Source organism: Typopeltis vanoorti, chromosome 24 (genome assembly GCF_054136105.1).
Source record: "Typopeltis vanoorti isolate ZY-2024b chromosome 24, IOZ_Tvanoo_1.0, whole genome shotgun sequence".
Taxonomy (NCBI): domain Eukaryota; kingdom Metazoa; phylum Arthropoda; class Arachnida; order Uropygi; family Thelyphonidae; genus Typopeltis; species Typopeltis vanoorti.
In genome coordinates, this window is record NC_143572.1 from 88927530 (window position 1) to 88943351 (window position 15822).

The window sequence follows — 15822 nt, forward strand, 5'->3', positions numbered from 1 at the left end:
TTTACGATTGGTTTTCACAGCTGTCTTCTCTATTTTAATTGGCATCATTGTAGCTCTTAATGTTGACTCCTAGATATACAAGTTTATCCAAGGACATGCTTATCAACACCGATTCAACTTCGCAGTCCACAATTATATCTTTGGATAATATGTTCTTGAAATGCACGTGCATTTAGTCTTTCCCTCGTTTATGAACAAGACCTACTGGATTACTACCCTCAAGTAAAAAAAAAAAAAAATTAGATTTCAATGTTTAACATCCTGACGAGAGTCTCCGAGGATTACAATGCCATCACTATAAGCCAACAGGATGTTCTCCCTATAAATTTCTATCCTTCTTTGTGAATTTCTCTGATGACTCTCGACTGATGATACTAGGTTGGTGAGACAGCACCTCCTTGACGAAATCTAGATTTCATTTGAAAAACAGACGAAAATTCCTGTACGAAAAGTACCTTGCAGCGGTGCGATGATTACATAGTTATATCACATTTATATGTTTCTGTGGCGATATATAATATTTATATGATAGTTGAAATCAGCGCCGTGCCCTATATCCCATTCAAAACAGAATTTTTTAATTAAAAAAGAAGAAGAAATCTGCGATGTTCCAGCCAGCCACCGGGAGCTAACACGAGAAGTAAGCAAATGAAAACATTTATAACGATGCACCTTGTTTGATTAGGCTCAGTGTGGCAGCGTGTTGTACTTCGTAGAACAAATTTCCTAACAAAGAATGAGATTAATAAAACCTGCAGTAAAGAACTTTAAAAAATTTTCCAGATTAAAAGAAAAGTGTCTTTTTTATTTAAATTTTTATTATTTAAGAAGCAGATGTAAACTTAAAAAATGGTGGGAAATGCATACCAGAAACGGGACAAGCTATTAGAAAACTGGAACTGCTCATTCGGACAATGTCAATAATTGCTTTTGAGAACCGTTTCCTGGTTGACAGCCATTAGGTAACCGAGAGAGAGAGAGAGAGAGAGAGAGAGAGAGAGAGAGGCTTCCATTAGGCACGTTGTTGGATTCTGATTATGTAGAGATTAGAGTACTTATTATTTGCTTCAGAATCCAACATGATCTTCCATCACATAAGCTAAACTTGTAATTATTTAATGTAAATAACTTATTTTATAATTTAATATTCATATAACTACCTTAATTTTGTCTAATATTTAATTATTTAATCAAGATATATGTATTAATAATGAAAAGACTGTATTAAATATTATTAAGCTATTTTAATTATTACTATGTTAATATTATAAGAACTTGTATTTGATAAATGTCCGCGCGGTTAGCCTAGTGGCTTTGCGCTTTGCAACCCTATGCCTGGGGAAGGAGTGTCCTAGGTTCGATTCCCGTCCACGACGTGAGGAGCTCAAGGATCTTCCTCAGCCATAGCCAAGTTAGCCGGGCGTGGGCAGCAGGGTTTTTTCCGCCAGTTTATCTGGGGTTTTTCATCCCGCAAGCAGTCAAACCGACCCCGTGAACACACAGGCTACAGTCATAAATACTTACGGCAAGGAAGGCAACGGGAAACCACCTTGCTCATAATCATCTCTCTCCCTAGAATGGTAGCTTATAGCTACCCTCCAGCGGCCGTATGGCAGATGGGAACCAGAAGAAGAAGTATTTGATAATTTAACTGCACATTATTTGAAATGTAAATATTATCTATTTATTCCTGTTTGTAAAGTTAAACATTATGTAATAGATCAATTTTATTATATTTTGTTTTGTTGTCATGGAAATATGTTAGATAGTGAGCACATTTTTGGAACACCACGTGAGGAGAAGGTTTATTGAAAAGAGTTTTAGTCAAAGAATTCACGAGAACAATTTAGGCGGGAAAAATGGAGATATATAAGGATGAACGCTGAAATTATTAAGGAATTAAGAGATTAGATTATTAAGAGAGAGAAAGGAGAGGATTGGCATTAGGTTGGAATCGGAGCATTCGGGAATCACAGTGCGATAATAGCGAGTCGGCAAGTCACTCAAGCAGCTAATAAAGTCTACTAGTAGAGAGGCGGTTAGCTAATAAGTTGTAGAATAACAATTATAGCTATGGAAGACAGCCGAGTGACTACTAAATAGACTAGCGATATTTGAGTTGAGATTTAATTTCAGGGCCGACCTGTCAAGGACACACAGGATCTTGAAATAAACCACGGAGTTACTAGAGTAGAAGAGGCTGTAAAATTGAAGTTTACCGTTAGCTGTGCTTAGAATTATAGTGCCTAAAGAATTAATCGAATGCCGGAGGAATGAACAACTGTGCATATAAAACCTCAAGTTAAGGAATTATTGTGTATTGCCTTATTTCATGAGTGATCAGTAGTACTTTATGCAACAACGTTTGTTTATGTGTATTGTGACGGATGATTAATTCAGTTATTGCTTAGAAGAATTTATTTAATGAGTGCCGTTTACTGTTTAAAGTGTTTACAGTTGTAAAAAGCGTATATGAAGAAGTAGATGAAGATAGAAGATTATCGGTAAGATTATTCCAACCATTAATATTCCTATACAGGGAAGTGTGAGAGTTTCATCCTAGAATTTCCTTATAGTAACGGTAACTATTTCGGAAATTAGCTGAAGTGCAAAATTTAAAAGTGTTTGTTTGTGAAGAAGTATTACTGTAATTTTTGTTGTATTTGGAACTTAAGGAACTGTGAGAAGACTGTATTATAGAGATAACAGATTTACCATTGTATGAGTTGAATGAATGAATTTACCTGAGGAGTTAAAATGTATGTGATATCTTAATTACTGATTTGAACTTAAGTGTAAAATTTGTGATTCTAAAATTAAATGTTTGTTTTTGTTAATCAAAAGTTGTGTTTTGCCTGAATCTCTTTTACTGCACCATTCATAAAATATTCGAACCAAAGCGGGTAAATTGAGTAAGTTAAATATACTCGGCCAGTATATATAATAACAACATATATAAAGAAAGGGTAGTTGGGAGTTGGTTTATCTTCAATTCTTGAACTAATTCAGATATAAAGTGGCGCAGTCTTTAAATATAAATTTTCTTTATATTTGAGTTAGAAATCAACTTACAACTTATCAATTAGTTAAGAACATCGTAATAGTAATCATGTCGGATCCAAAGTATAGATTGACAAGAAGAAGGATCCAACAACATCACTTACACTCAGGTCGTTCTTCTGATGACTCGAATGATGAGCAATAAAAGCGCATTCCAGAATCCATCTAGATTTTTGTGAATGGTAAGAGGTGATTCGCAAACACAAATGAATTTATAACCAAGGTACTGCGGGATAGAGAATGTAGCAACACCCCTAATTGGATGTCGAAAATGAATGAAATTGGAATATAGCTTCTTAGTGCAAGCAGTAGAGAAATATTCACGGGGCGAACTCAACTCCCAGCAGCATCTCCTTTTCGGCCAAGAGCTGCAGCTCACACAAGGACACCACTCATTACGAGAATTAATTATTAGGGATAAAAGTTGACTTGCTGTAACTCCACAGACAGATCGTTAAGCTGAACATTACAGACCTGCCAATTTATATGGCAAAAGAATTGACTTGCAGATTTCGAGTCAAATCTGATTACGGAAAAAGTGGGGAATTTCAAAGCAGCATATTTCTCCTCCTCCAGAAAACAGGACTCGCCTTTCCACCGGTGTCAAAGAAATAGGAACTGCAATTATTATTTTATTTGTATGTGTGTGTTGCTTAAGGATCCTTATCAGTTAAGTCCAATCGGACAAAATGAAGGGGGGGGGGATAAAAACGAGTTCCGTGGTTCGCATATAACTCAATGAGTCGCATCTTTTGTGCAATTTGAAGAAAATTAGGAATTTTCTTAATTTCGTATTTTTGACTTAAAGAACCCCTCGAATGACAGAGACTGAAATAAAGGGAATGGGAGTCTCTTTTTCCACAGACTTTTCTGACTTTGAAAGAATTGTTGTTCCATAAGGAACTTTGTGGAAGATGCCTTCGACTCATTTCGGATTATCGCGGTGTTATTTTATTGTATGTGAGAAAGAGATTTCGTAAAGACGGATTAGGAAAGAAATGCCGCAGAGCACCTTACGTACTTGATCTTAAAGTAAGTGATTTACCATCAAGAACCATCGAATATTTTGACGGACCCGTTGAAAGAGGTTAGAATACTCCTTCTCCAATCTAAATCTCCCGCGAACAAAAGATGTCTGTGATATCTTCAAGTGGCAGATGAACTTTGCTACCTGGTGTGAGGCCACCTCCTCGCTTACTGGAAGCTTGAAGTGATTTGAACTTTTCAAGCCCGTTCAATCTCTGGCGTAGGATTTCCGCATTCTCTCTCTCTCCTATCCACTTCAAGAAGATGGAATTCGCTTACACCTCTTCAAGTGCATTCCTGCCCATAGAGTACGCTGCACATTCCATCTTAAAGCAAATTTTACACTTGACAACATTTAATTAGCATCAACTCGGAGTAGCAGAGGCTATTTGAATTCTCTCGGAGGGATACGACAATAGGTTAATTCTTCTTACTTCTTCCGAGTTTTGAGTCATTGGACAGCCCTGCCATATCGTCAACATGCAAGTTGAATGGCAATGGACCAAGCAAAGAACCTTGCGAAATGTCCCCTATTTGCTACTCTCCCAGACAATTCTCCGCCCCCATAATACGATGATATTCATCCAACTCCAACATTATGTTGTCTTGCCGAAAGCCGTAAAAGACATTTTACAAACTCCAGAAATATCTCAGTACAACTTCCCGTATGTTGCAAGATGGGATCAAATTCCTAAAGCAAGACTTCCCCACCTTAACAAAACTATGCTCGATCAGAACTTCTTTCTCTGACCAATCTGATCTGCATATTCCTGCCGTTACTAACTTCGCTACAGCTCGAAAAGCACACATTTGTCGATAATTAGATATGTTTGAACTGCACCGTTTATTTCCTTCTTCTTCCCCTTCTCTATGAGGACCTTTCCTGCGCTTGGCTTTCGTTCAACAACGCGTAACAGACGCTGCTTCACGTTTCAAATAATTGAAATTGACATCCAGCCCTATCATTGTATCGGCTTCAAATTGATTAGCATATAAAACGCATCGCTTTCATCGGCGTATTCGATGACAATTCCACTGCCACGAAATAATCTTGGATATTTCCCTACTTCTGCCTTATTGGATGAAAATTGTTGCAATTTTCGATGAAGCGAAAGAAACACTGAAATCCTTGAATAGCGATTGCATCACGATATCAAATATGAATGAAAACCAAAATTGTGTTACCAACTAAAACTTAAGCAAAACTGCAGACACGCACCGAACGAAGACCGTGGAAGTGGTGAACACAGTCCGAAGAAGCAGGCACGGAGAGGGAGTCACGTCACAAACGAATCTCCCTTTGGCGAGGAAACTGAAGCCTGCAGTTGCTTATTCGCAACACGGGGCTGAACTCAGATGTAGGAGGGGGACATCGCCTCTCTGGCAGTGGGAGGGGATTCGCTTGTTCAAGTCGGATAACAAGACAAGGGAGTCCTTAGGTCATCAAAACGCGGTGGTGTCGTTTTACGGGAAGGACTGCTGTTTTACACACACACCGAGGTCGAGTGGGTGCTCGCAAAACGATTCCCGCCGATCGATTACCCGGCCTGTTTCTTGGAAGTCGCGTTTAAAGCGTCAGTCGATGCGAAGTCAATCCGGTCAGCAATCATGAAGAATGCCTCAGGCAGGTGCGACAAGAGACTGTCCTTGGCGGTCACTTTTCTCAAACAGTACCGGTGATGCCCTTTGGTTGTCAAGGCCCCGCGAAGTAGAGAAAGCGACGCGAGAACACACATAAACCAAATATGCATTTGCTTCATAGTTTCAGATGCAGCGGCGCGAAGACTCGTCAGTAGCGTAGTACTATTTTGCGGATTTTTAGGCCTCTCCCCTGTCCACTTTGTCAAAAAAAGTCTCGCGTAAAAAAAATAACTCCCTCAAAAATGACGTCAGAAATACGTCATTCCTCATTAATTGCATGCTTGATGAAGACGAATGCTGTTTTAGTGCCTTGGTTTCATAACGTGAATGCAAATGCCGTATTTAGTAATGTTTCAACATTAACATATTAAGCGAAATGATTTAAATTTAAATTCTTCAAAACAGTACATGCAATCTGAGCTGAGAAGAGAATTAAAACAGCGAGCGATTTGATTATCGGGTAGGCAGGTTGAAGTCGAGCTGAAGTTAAACGGTCCGTCCGTTTCTACTGAAAGGGGAGTTGGGGGAATGGTAATCGTCTAACACTTAAATTCATCGACAAACATCCATCAAGAGTCAGATTCAAACTCGACGGTCGGACAGCGGAGATGCTATCGCCATATGTATATATGCACACACACACACACACACACACACATACACCAGCTCCAAAACCAGAAAAAAAAGTGACGCAAAGTAATGGGAAAAGTGGATGCGGATTTTACATTAAAATTGAGAGAACGAAGTCATCTTCATCAGTAAATCTGAGTTAAACGGGTCGTGCAATGAGGGAAAGGGGCCATTCCATCCTCGAAACTTGATCGATGTTATTTCACTCTCGTTTAAAGTTCTTTCCGCTGAACTGCGTGCAGGCATCGGCGAAAGATTCCATGGTGCTGGAAAAGAACTGCGTGTGGAGTGCTGCGGATGGGACACCGGAATCCCGAATGCTGATCGACTCTAATCAGGGATGGACTAGAGAAGTATCAGCTCTCATACGAGAGGTCCCAAGACGTACTGTACGACGCTGCTGGGGTGGCAAGACAAAGTGAGCAAGAAGAAAGGAATTTACTGGCGTGCTTCTTAAACACTTGAGGGTTGCAATTGCGAAAACTGGTCCAAAGAGTTGAGATTTAAGAAGTGAAGAAGAGGCTGAGAAAAGATAATGCAGCAATAGAGCGTCTATGGAAAAGCGACTGGAGGAAGTCGCCAATTAAGCAAACTGCTCTCTTCTGAGGGCGGTCTTATCTCTACCACCCGAAATGCGGGCGAATATTCTACTAAAGTTGGGTGGATTTGCGTATTGTGAAGTGTAATGAGTTGTACAGGAGAGAAGAACTGCTTGCGATGGAAAGAATTCCAAGCTTTTGGAACCAGGCAGAACAGACTGCGGATGCGATGGGGTTGTTTCGTGACAGGCCGTTAAGCTGGTCCAAGAAGAGAAGGTGCAACTTGTTTTAACTGTTGAGAGGCACTTTATAGTCCAGAAATCCGATGCGGTTCAGCATTACAGAAACTGAGCTTCGATTTTCAGAAAGCTGTTTCCGATTCAACTTTTCTTGTTTGGGTTAAGGGGGGGGAGACTTGTTTTCTAGCCAAAGGAGGAGAATGGAGTTTTCCATTTGTCCCTCAATGTTATACAAGGTTGGAGAGTATATCTTTCATGGTATTTATTTGTTTTCTAGCATGTGCTGGTCGACAGTTTTAGATGAAGATGATTAGCCAGCGAGTTATCGGACGACCTCCAGAGTTAAGGCTGCTCTGCCAATTGCGCTTCCTTTCCTCTTTTTTTTAAAGATTCGCTTACATGCTACCGAACCTCCCTTTTTTCGTGTCGTCGTTTTCTCTTCATAAAACGTAAGCGACAGACGAACTCGCCTCAACTGATTTGGCCTGAACATCTAACCCATTTTGAAGATTTCTTCAACTCTAAATGCAACAAATTCGAATGCCGATAAATTTGTAACTTCTAACTTTTAAAGCGAATAAAAGTTGAGCAGCTCTCAGATGTGAACTGTAGACTAAAATACACGAACATTTTTTAAAGAAAAAATGAACGAGTTTGGAAACAGGAAACAAACCGTGGAGATTCGGTGGCAAGCCCTGATGAAAACATTCATTGATTCAGCTAGAGAGGCATGTGGTGAGGTTGTCTGCAAGGATAGAAAAATCAGAACTCCCTGGTGGACACAGGAAGTTAAAGAGGCAGTGAAGGAAAAGAAGAAAGCATATCAATAGTTCCTGGCAAATAAGTCTGTGCTCTTAGAGAATACAGACACAAATGTAAGAAAGCTAAACAGTGTGTAAAACTAGCTAAACAAAAGTCATGGGAAGACTTTGGCAAGAACATCGAAAATAAATATCAAGAAGGTGGTAAGATATTCTGCTGGTTGTTGAAGCTTAGAAATGAAGGAAAGAGTGCTGTAAAAGGAAGTAGAGGTGATAAAGGTGATATAAAAATTGTAGAGAAAGATATCCTTGAAGTGTGGAGCAATTACTTCGAAAAATTACAAAATGAAACAAGCAGTGTTGACAGCACAGTGGTAAAAAACAGTCAAAAGATGCTATCGGCGATACATATCCATGAAGTAGGAAAAGCCATCAAAAGCCTGAAATGCTTTGAAAGGGAGTTGAAGTAGATGATATTCGACGAGAAATGCTGAAGTATGGTGGTATAAAAGTCTTACAATGGCTGTAGTGCATAGTTCAGAATGCCTGAACAGAGGGACGAATTCCCAATGATTGGAGTAGAGCTCTCATAGTACCCATATATAAAAAGGGAAATAAAACTGAATGTGAGAATTACAGAGGTATTTCCCTACTGAGTGTTCCTGGCAAGATCTATGCAAGTATACTTGAGAATGGTTAAGAAGAATTGTGGAAGAAAAGCCTGGTGAAAAACAAGCTGGATTCAGGCCAAATAGAGGCTGTCAGGATCAGATCTTCACTTTACGACAAATAGTTGAGAAAGCATGGGAATATAACAAAGATCTGCATTTAAGTTTATAGATCTGGAAAAGGCATGCGACAAAGTGCGAAGATAGAAGCTATACAAAACGCTACGGTTTGGTGTCAATGGGGCATTACATCAAGAAATACTTGTCTTTATTTGAGTTGTAAGTCAGCAGTTAGAATTGAAGGAAGTACAGGAAGATGGTTTAATGTTAAATCTGGTGTTAGAAAAGGGGGTATTTTATCCTACGTGTTATTCATTATCTATATGGATCACATTATGAAGGAAAGTGGTATTAAACCTGATATCAAAATTGGAGATGTTAATGTCAGCTCTTTGCTTTATGCAGATGATGTTATACTTCTAAATAAATCTGTTACAAGATTCCCTGACTAAATTGCATAACTGTCGTAATAGATATGGTATGAAGGTCAGCATTAAAAAGACAAAGACAATGAAAATAGGCAGAAGCAATGAAAATATTAACCGCATTTTGAATGAAGAACAAGTAAAACATTTCAGCTACTTAGGCACGATGTTTAGTGAAGACGGTAAATTAAATATGGAAATAGACAACAGAATCAGCAAAGCTGGTATGGTGGGAAGTCAATTGAATAAATTCATATGGAATAAGAGAGAAATTAGTCGGAACACTAAATTAGCTGTATACAAGACAGTGTTCAAACCAGTTTTAACTTATGGATCTGAGAGCTGGGTCAGAAGTAAAACACTTGACCAAAGACTAGAGACTGCAGTTATGAGAGTCCTGAGAAAGATTAGAGGCGTGAACAGATGGCATCAATAGCAATATCATATTAAAAATGAGGATATTAGGAAAGGACTTGACATTGTCAGCATCCAGGAATGCATTAGCAGAGCTAATCTCAGGTGGAATGGTCACTTAAGCAGAATGAGCAAGGTACGATTAGCAAAACAAGTGTTCTCTGCCAGGTTGGCAGGAAAAATACCTGGAGGAAGACCAAGATATAGGTGCATTGATACGGTAAAAAGTGCCTTAGACGATAGAAATACTGTATAAGATCTGATAATGTTGGAGTCTTGACAAGTAACAGACTGATTTGGAGGAAAATTGTAGATAAGAAGTTAGTAATGATGTAAATTTATTCATGTAGTACTGTCATTTCCAAATGTATCCTCACCCCTTGAGGATACATTTGGAATGTGATCATGATGATAATTTTCTACGCCCCTCCCTTTGGTCGTTCATTCTCAGTGCAGTCAGCTTCAATAACCTTTCGTGTTTCGGATAAATACTTTTTTTTTTAAATGGAAAAAGATAAACTGAAGAGCATGTGAACCTAAAGTTGACAGCGAACCAAAAAAAAAAAAAAAAAGAGTAGCAAGGATTTGAAGGTGTCTTCTTAGAAAAAGCTACGCGTTTCTGGAGAGAGAGAGAGAGTGAAGCATGTTGTTAGAGGAAGGAAAAGACATCTGCACGTGGGACTCTTGTGCCGAGTGGAAGTACTTCTGAGTGCATCACAAAATCACGGTATTACGTGGCCATCCGCTAGCGAAGTGATCCGAGGAAGGCGACGTTCGCTGAAGGCTCGCACAAGGCAAAGTCTTTCGTTGTCGATGAAATGAAATGCGCTTGGAATAGGGGGGGGGGGGGGCTAGAGAGCATTACAGGGGAGAATGCGTGAAGAGTGCCGCAGCCTTTCAGTTTCGTCGCCGACTGGTGAATGAAAGTGGATTTTAAGACAAAACCGAATCCGCGTGGGACTCACTCTCACGCCCCCCCCCCGGACAAAAGAACTCTTCCTCCCCTCCCCACTCGGCAAGTCAACGCAAGCGCCTCGTTCTCGCACCGGACAGCATCCGCGGACAAGACGCATATTTCTTTTCGGGAGGACCTTTTCCTTTCTCACGCCACCAGAACAACGGGCGTAATTTGTTTGCTCGGAGCGCGCCGTGTTGTTTATCAGCACGCTTGCCGCTATTGTTCGGTGTGCGAGTTCAAACTGCGAAGCGAAGCATTTTAACTCCGCTTCGCTGGGCGGGAATCGGAGTGGCCTTGTCCTGGGCTGAGCGCCGAACACTTCCGCCAGAATGAATGAAACGGGGAGGCCATTGTGCGCTTCTCGCCAGATGTTGCGCACTCGAACATCCCCGCACCCCTCGAGGTGTTTTGCCTTTGTTGTCGTGGCGCTTTGTGTGGCGTCTCAACGAAGATAACCGCGCTAAACTCGGACGCTGATAAAACGCCGAAAGGTAAAGAAACAACTTTAAATACCCCCCCTCGCGTTTTGGAGGGGGGGGTCTGCCAGGGTGTTGCGAAAGGAAGAATCGCACTTCGAGCGAACTGTTTGCCTCGTATTCCGAAAACCCTGCTTCTCACACGTTTATTGCTCTCTTCGAGTTGAGACGACCCCCCCCCTTCCGCTTTCCGCCGCCCGTGCGCTGATAAAACTTTCTGCTGTTTGCATAACGCTCTGTTGCCACGGCGTATTTATGCTTGGCGTACATGATGTTGAACATGACGTCACGTGTGTTATCCGCGGTTTTGAGTGGAGGGAGGGGGGGGGGCATGCCGTCAGAAACGAGGACAATGTTACAGAAGACAACCAAGGAAAACAAGCCGATTGCTTAGAGATACTCACCGCCAAGAAGACTGCGTAGACAGGTCATGTGTCACCACGTTCGGGCCTCCTCAACGCCCCCATGTGATCGGAATGGACCGTAACCTGAAAAGATCAAGGAAAGCATTTTTAGTGCGTGCGATGAATTTCAATCAAAGTCAAAAAGCGGAAAAGAAACTGAAAAAAATTACTCTTAAAGAAAACTTAAACATTTTGGTCCAAGGAATGCTTTCGTAATGACGATGAAAAATCCTGAGCAATGAAATGCACCTTCGATGCGTTGCGCCATCTAACGGCAACTGCCAGACACTCTTTGGTCAGGAGGAATGCGGAAAGTATCGGTTTTATCATCCTGCAGAAGGAGCACGTCTTTCGTTTTCAAAGGCCACGAATCGGCAATGCTCGCGTGAGATTCCCCACAATTTTGGGAGGGACGCGGGAATACCTTTAATCCTTTCCCACCCCCACTTACAGCCCGGGCTCGACTTGAGCTGCTCCGTGCACTCAGTCGAACAGGGTATCATTAGAAATTCCGTTCGTCTACGAGAGCTCGTGATAGACGGTGCTGCGCAAATGTAAGCCGAAACTACTGGGTTTGGAACTGCTAAGGAGACAACAATGGCGGCCTAACGACGCAGCGAATCCGCCCGACCGAGTAAGTTCCTTAACCGAGTTCTCGTGACCCTTTTGAGCATGCGTAGTGCCATTTTAGGAACTGGATTAGTGACATTATTATTACGTGACACCTCCAGGGGACTCCCTGGAGGGCACCCACTCCACAACGCTCCGTCTCCATCAACTACATCGACACCAACGCCATCTACTGTCCACCACGAGTGTGACATCACTCATAAAAATTTCACTTTTTGAAAATCGACGCCATCTTGTCGTCCACGTGTTCAGACAAACAGGAACACAACGGCGAAGGATGTTCACATCTCCTCTCAGGAAATCAAATCTATTTTTCAGTAGCAGAACTGGATTACCTTAACTTTAGCTCACCCCTCGCCTTGGAAAACGCGGTGGATGAGAATGACATTAAAAAAGTGTCCACGTGATTGTTTTGAATTATTACATAAACAGAGATGTTGGTGGTGCAATCGTGCAGTGAATTAGTCTCGAAATAAAAGAAGAAAAGTTAAAAATGTCTCCTGGTGATGGTTATTATTCCGAAAATTGCAAACGCTGATGACCTTCGATACAGAAGGAACCCCGTGTTTAGAAAGAAACGGAGACTCGCGCGTTCCTCTCAGCTGTCACTGCAGTGAACGTACCGTGCCGTTCGAGTTCATGAAGGTCAGATGACCTCATCTGTCGGCGAGACCACCCGTACCGAGAAGGACGGAACGTAAGTCGACACACAAAGGTAACACAGTGGGGAACGGCACGGAATTGCAGGATTCAAAGGTAATAGCGGTTGACGGGTACAGGTTCGGCAGTTAGTATGGGGTTTGACAGAACCACGCAGGCGTAACCGAGATGGTCGAGCCGCGGTCTGGGAGGGGAAAGGGCGAAACAAAAACCTTTGCAAAATGTAAGCCGAAACCACAGCGATTCACGGTTATCCCATTCATCCGTACGGGGCATCAGGATCCGGTACTGCTACTAGGTTCGGCACTGTCATTCTGATAGTCGCAAAGGGAAGGGAGCGGCGCGCAGAGTAAAGGGGGAGGAAGTACGCCCAACAAGCTGTTCCGTATTGCGCAAGGCATCGGCATTGTGTGCACACCCGTTAAGATATTTCCTCGTCTTCTCTCCTGTCAGCGAAACCCAGATGACAGCTGCTCGTACCCCCAATCGGCCGTTTGTGGACTTCTTTAGTCTGACCAAGAACGAGCGGACGCCACTAAACAACGCGACCCCGTTTCTGCGTTAATTCTTCACTAGCTTGGCGGAGGAGAATGAAACTTATGATTTCCGATGCACAGCGAAACCGTCCGCGTGTTTCAGCTTCAAACGGACCATTTTCTGTTGGATCCTATGAAATTACTGTGTCATGTCTGTTAAGTGCATGTTCTAGGGCGAGTTTGCCCTTTTGCAGAAGGGCAATCTGCGTCACCTCTAAAACACAGCCAGAGCATTCTCGTTGGGATTTTTTTTAAATATTAAAAAAAAGAAAAGTAAATTCGGTTAAAAATCCCCTTTTGTCAGGGTTTTCGCTGTACGATAGAACAGACGTTTGTCTTCCTAATCGATGGGAAAATGTTACATTTCCCCTCGCTGAGAGGTCATATCACATATCACCCTGACCTCTCAACTACGTCACATTTTTATTGACAAAAGTTGGCAAAGAATATTCCATCATCATCATCATACGTATCAAGGATTTAGGCCTAGTATGGCCTGTTCCGGCTTTAGAAGTCATCGCTGAATCGTTTAAGAGGACGTCCTGGTTTTCTTTTTCCTAATGGCTTCTACTTTAAGGCTTGTTTTGGTAATCTTTCTGTTTTCATTCTTTGAACGTGTTCCATCCATCTATGTTTATATTTTTTAATTTTTTCAATTACTGGTTCTTGGTTTAATTCTTTCATAATATCTTCGTTTCTTTCGTGATCAAATAGGGTATACTTTGCAGTTTTTCTCATAAACTTCATTTCTGCTGTTGTTAATCTTTGTTTGTCTTTTTGTTTTATTGTCCAGATTTCGCTTCCATACATTAAGACCGGTAAGGCTAATGTATTGTATACTTTTAGCCTGGTTTGTTTTTGAACTAGGTTTGGTTTAAATATAGAGTTAATTACTCCTCTTATTTTTAAATATTTTTAAACAGGTGAATTTGAACAGGTGAATTCATTTAACTACATAGGAGGTATGATCACATATGTAAATGAAAAAGGTATAAATGAATTTACCTGTTCTAAGATCTTGTTATCTATTACTATTTTAGTTCTTGCTGGATCTTGTCCTTTAAAGGCCATAGTTTTTGATTTTTCCGTTGATATTATCATATCATAATCTTCGGCTATCTCATTTTGATCTAAAATAACTTTCTGTAAGTTATCTTCAGATTTTGTAATTATTATTTGGTCGTCGGCAAAGAAGAGAGTGTTTAACTTTACTGTAGGAGAAAGTATAATTCCTTGATGTAAATTTTTATGCCATTTTATTAGTATATCATTTAAGTAGATATTAAAAAGAGTTGCTGAGAGGGGGCATCCCTGTCGGACCCCTTGGTTTATCTCTCTCGTATATCATAGTTCGTGATTTAATCATATTTGTATTTGATTATTTTCATATATACTTGTGATAGCTTTTAGGATATTATTTGGTATTTGTCTTTCTTTTAATATGTTAACTAATACGTTTCTTTTAACTTTGTCAAATGCTTTTTCAAAGTCAATAAATGCAATATGTGTTTCTAAATTATATTCTCTTCTTTTCTCTACTATTAATTTTAGGCAAAAGGCCGGATCTATACATGATCGTCCTTTTCTAAATCCATTCTGTACTTCTAGAATAAAGTTTTCGGAATATTTCATTAATTTGTTATTTAAGATTCTGCTATATATTTTGTAACAGGAATTTAGTATACTGATACCTCTATAGTTTTTAGGGTCATCTCTATTACCTTTCTTGAAGATAGGAATCACAATTGCATTTTTCCATTCTATTGGGGGATACCAGTTGAGTAAATTTTATTTAAAAATACTAAGAGTCTTTTTTTTGAATCTTGTTCCTGCGTATTTATATAGTTCTGAACCTAGCTTATCCTCTCCAGGTGATTTTCCGATTCTTGTTTCTTTCAGGCTGATTTCTAATTCTTCTTCAGTTATTTCCTTTTCATTTTCGTTAATGGTTTGCCAGTTGTTTTTTAAAATATTTGTCTGTCCACAGTTCTGTGTAGTAATTTAGAAATTCTTCTAATTTTAATTCAGTGTTTAATTATATGTTTTCTTTGGTATCTGCATTTAGGTGTTTCAAAATCTTATATACATTGGGTCTTATTTTATATAAATCATGTTCTAAATTAGAAACAAATTTATTCCATGATTCTCTATGTCTTTTTTTCTTCAGTTTCTTTCTATTTTTATTTCTTCATTTTGTTTTATTTTATCTAGATATTGGTTAATTTGTTGTTCATATAGCCATTGTACATTTGTGTCATTCAATAGTCTAGTTTTATAAAGAAATATTTCAATTTTTCTTTCTGTTCTTGTTACTTGTAGCCATTTAGGTGGTAATCTTAATTTTATTTTAACAAGGAAGTGGTCACTGCTTATTTCATATCCTCTGTGAATTGATTTGCATCCTCTTGCTGCCCAAGTATATTTATGTATGTCTTTATGTTTATAGAAGGAATTCATTATTTTTAGGTTATTATAAACTACAAAGTCAATCAGTTTTTTACCATTTCTGTTTAGAGTATGTTTTCCACGTATTCCTATATTATTATTAATTTTCGTGTTTCCAATTCTTGCATCTGCTAATATTATGTAGTCATTTTTATTTATTTTATTATATATGTTTTGTAGCTGATTATAAAAATCAATATTATCCTGTTCTCTTCCTTCTTCTGGGGCATATAAACCAATTATTGTTAAA

The 15822-nt window shown here is 39.8% G+C and overlaps 1 protein-coding gene across 2 annotated transcripts in view; it reads right to left on the minus strand.

Moving 5' to 3' along the window:
* The window catches only part of LOC150093530 (uncharacterized), a 118508-nt gene that overhangs the window by 20814 nt on the left and 81872 nt on the right, over nt 1-15822 (minus strand). The window contains exon 2 of one of the 2 annotated variants that reach the window (XM_090413415.1): nt 11302-11385. The exons of the other annotated variant lie outside the window; for it this stretch is intronic. The gene's annotated coding sequence lies outside the window, so the exon portion shown is untranslated. The remainder of the gene's footprint in view (nt 1-11301; nt 11386-15822) is intronic. 2 annotated transcript variants of the gene reach the window in all.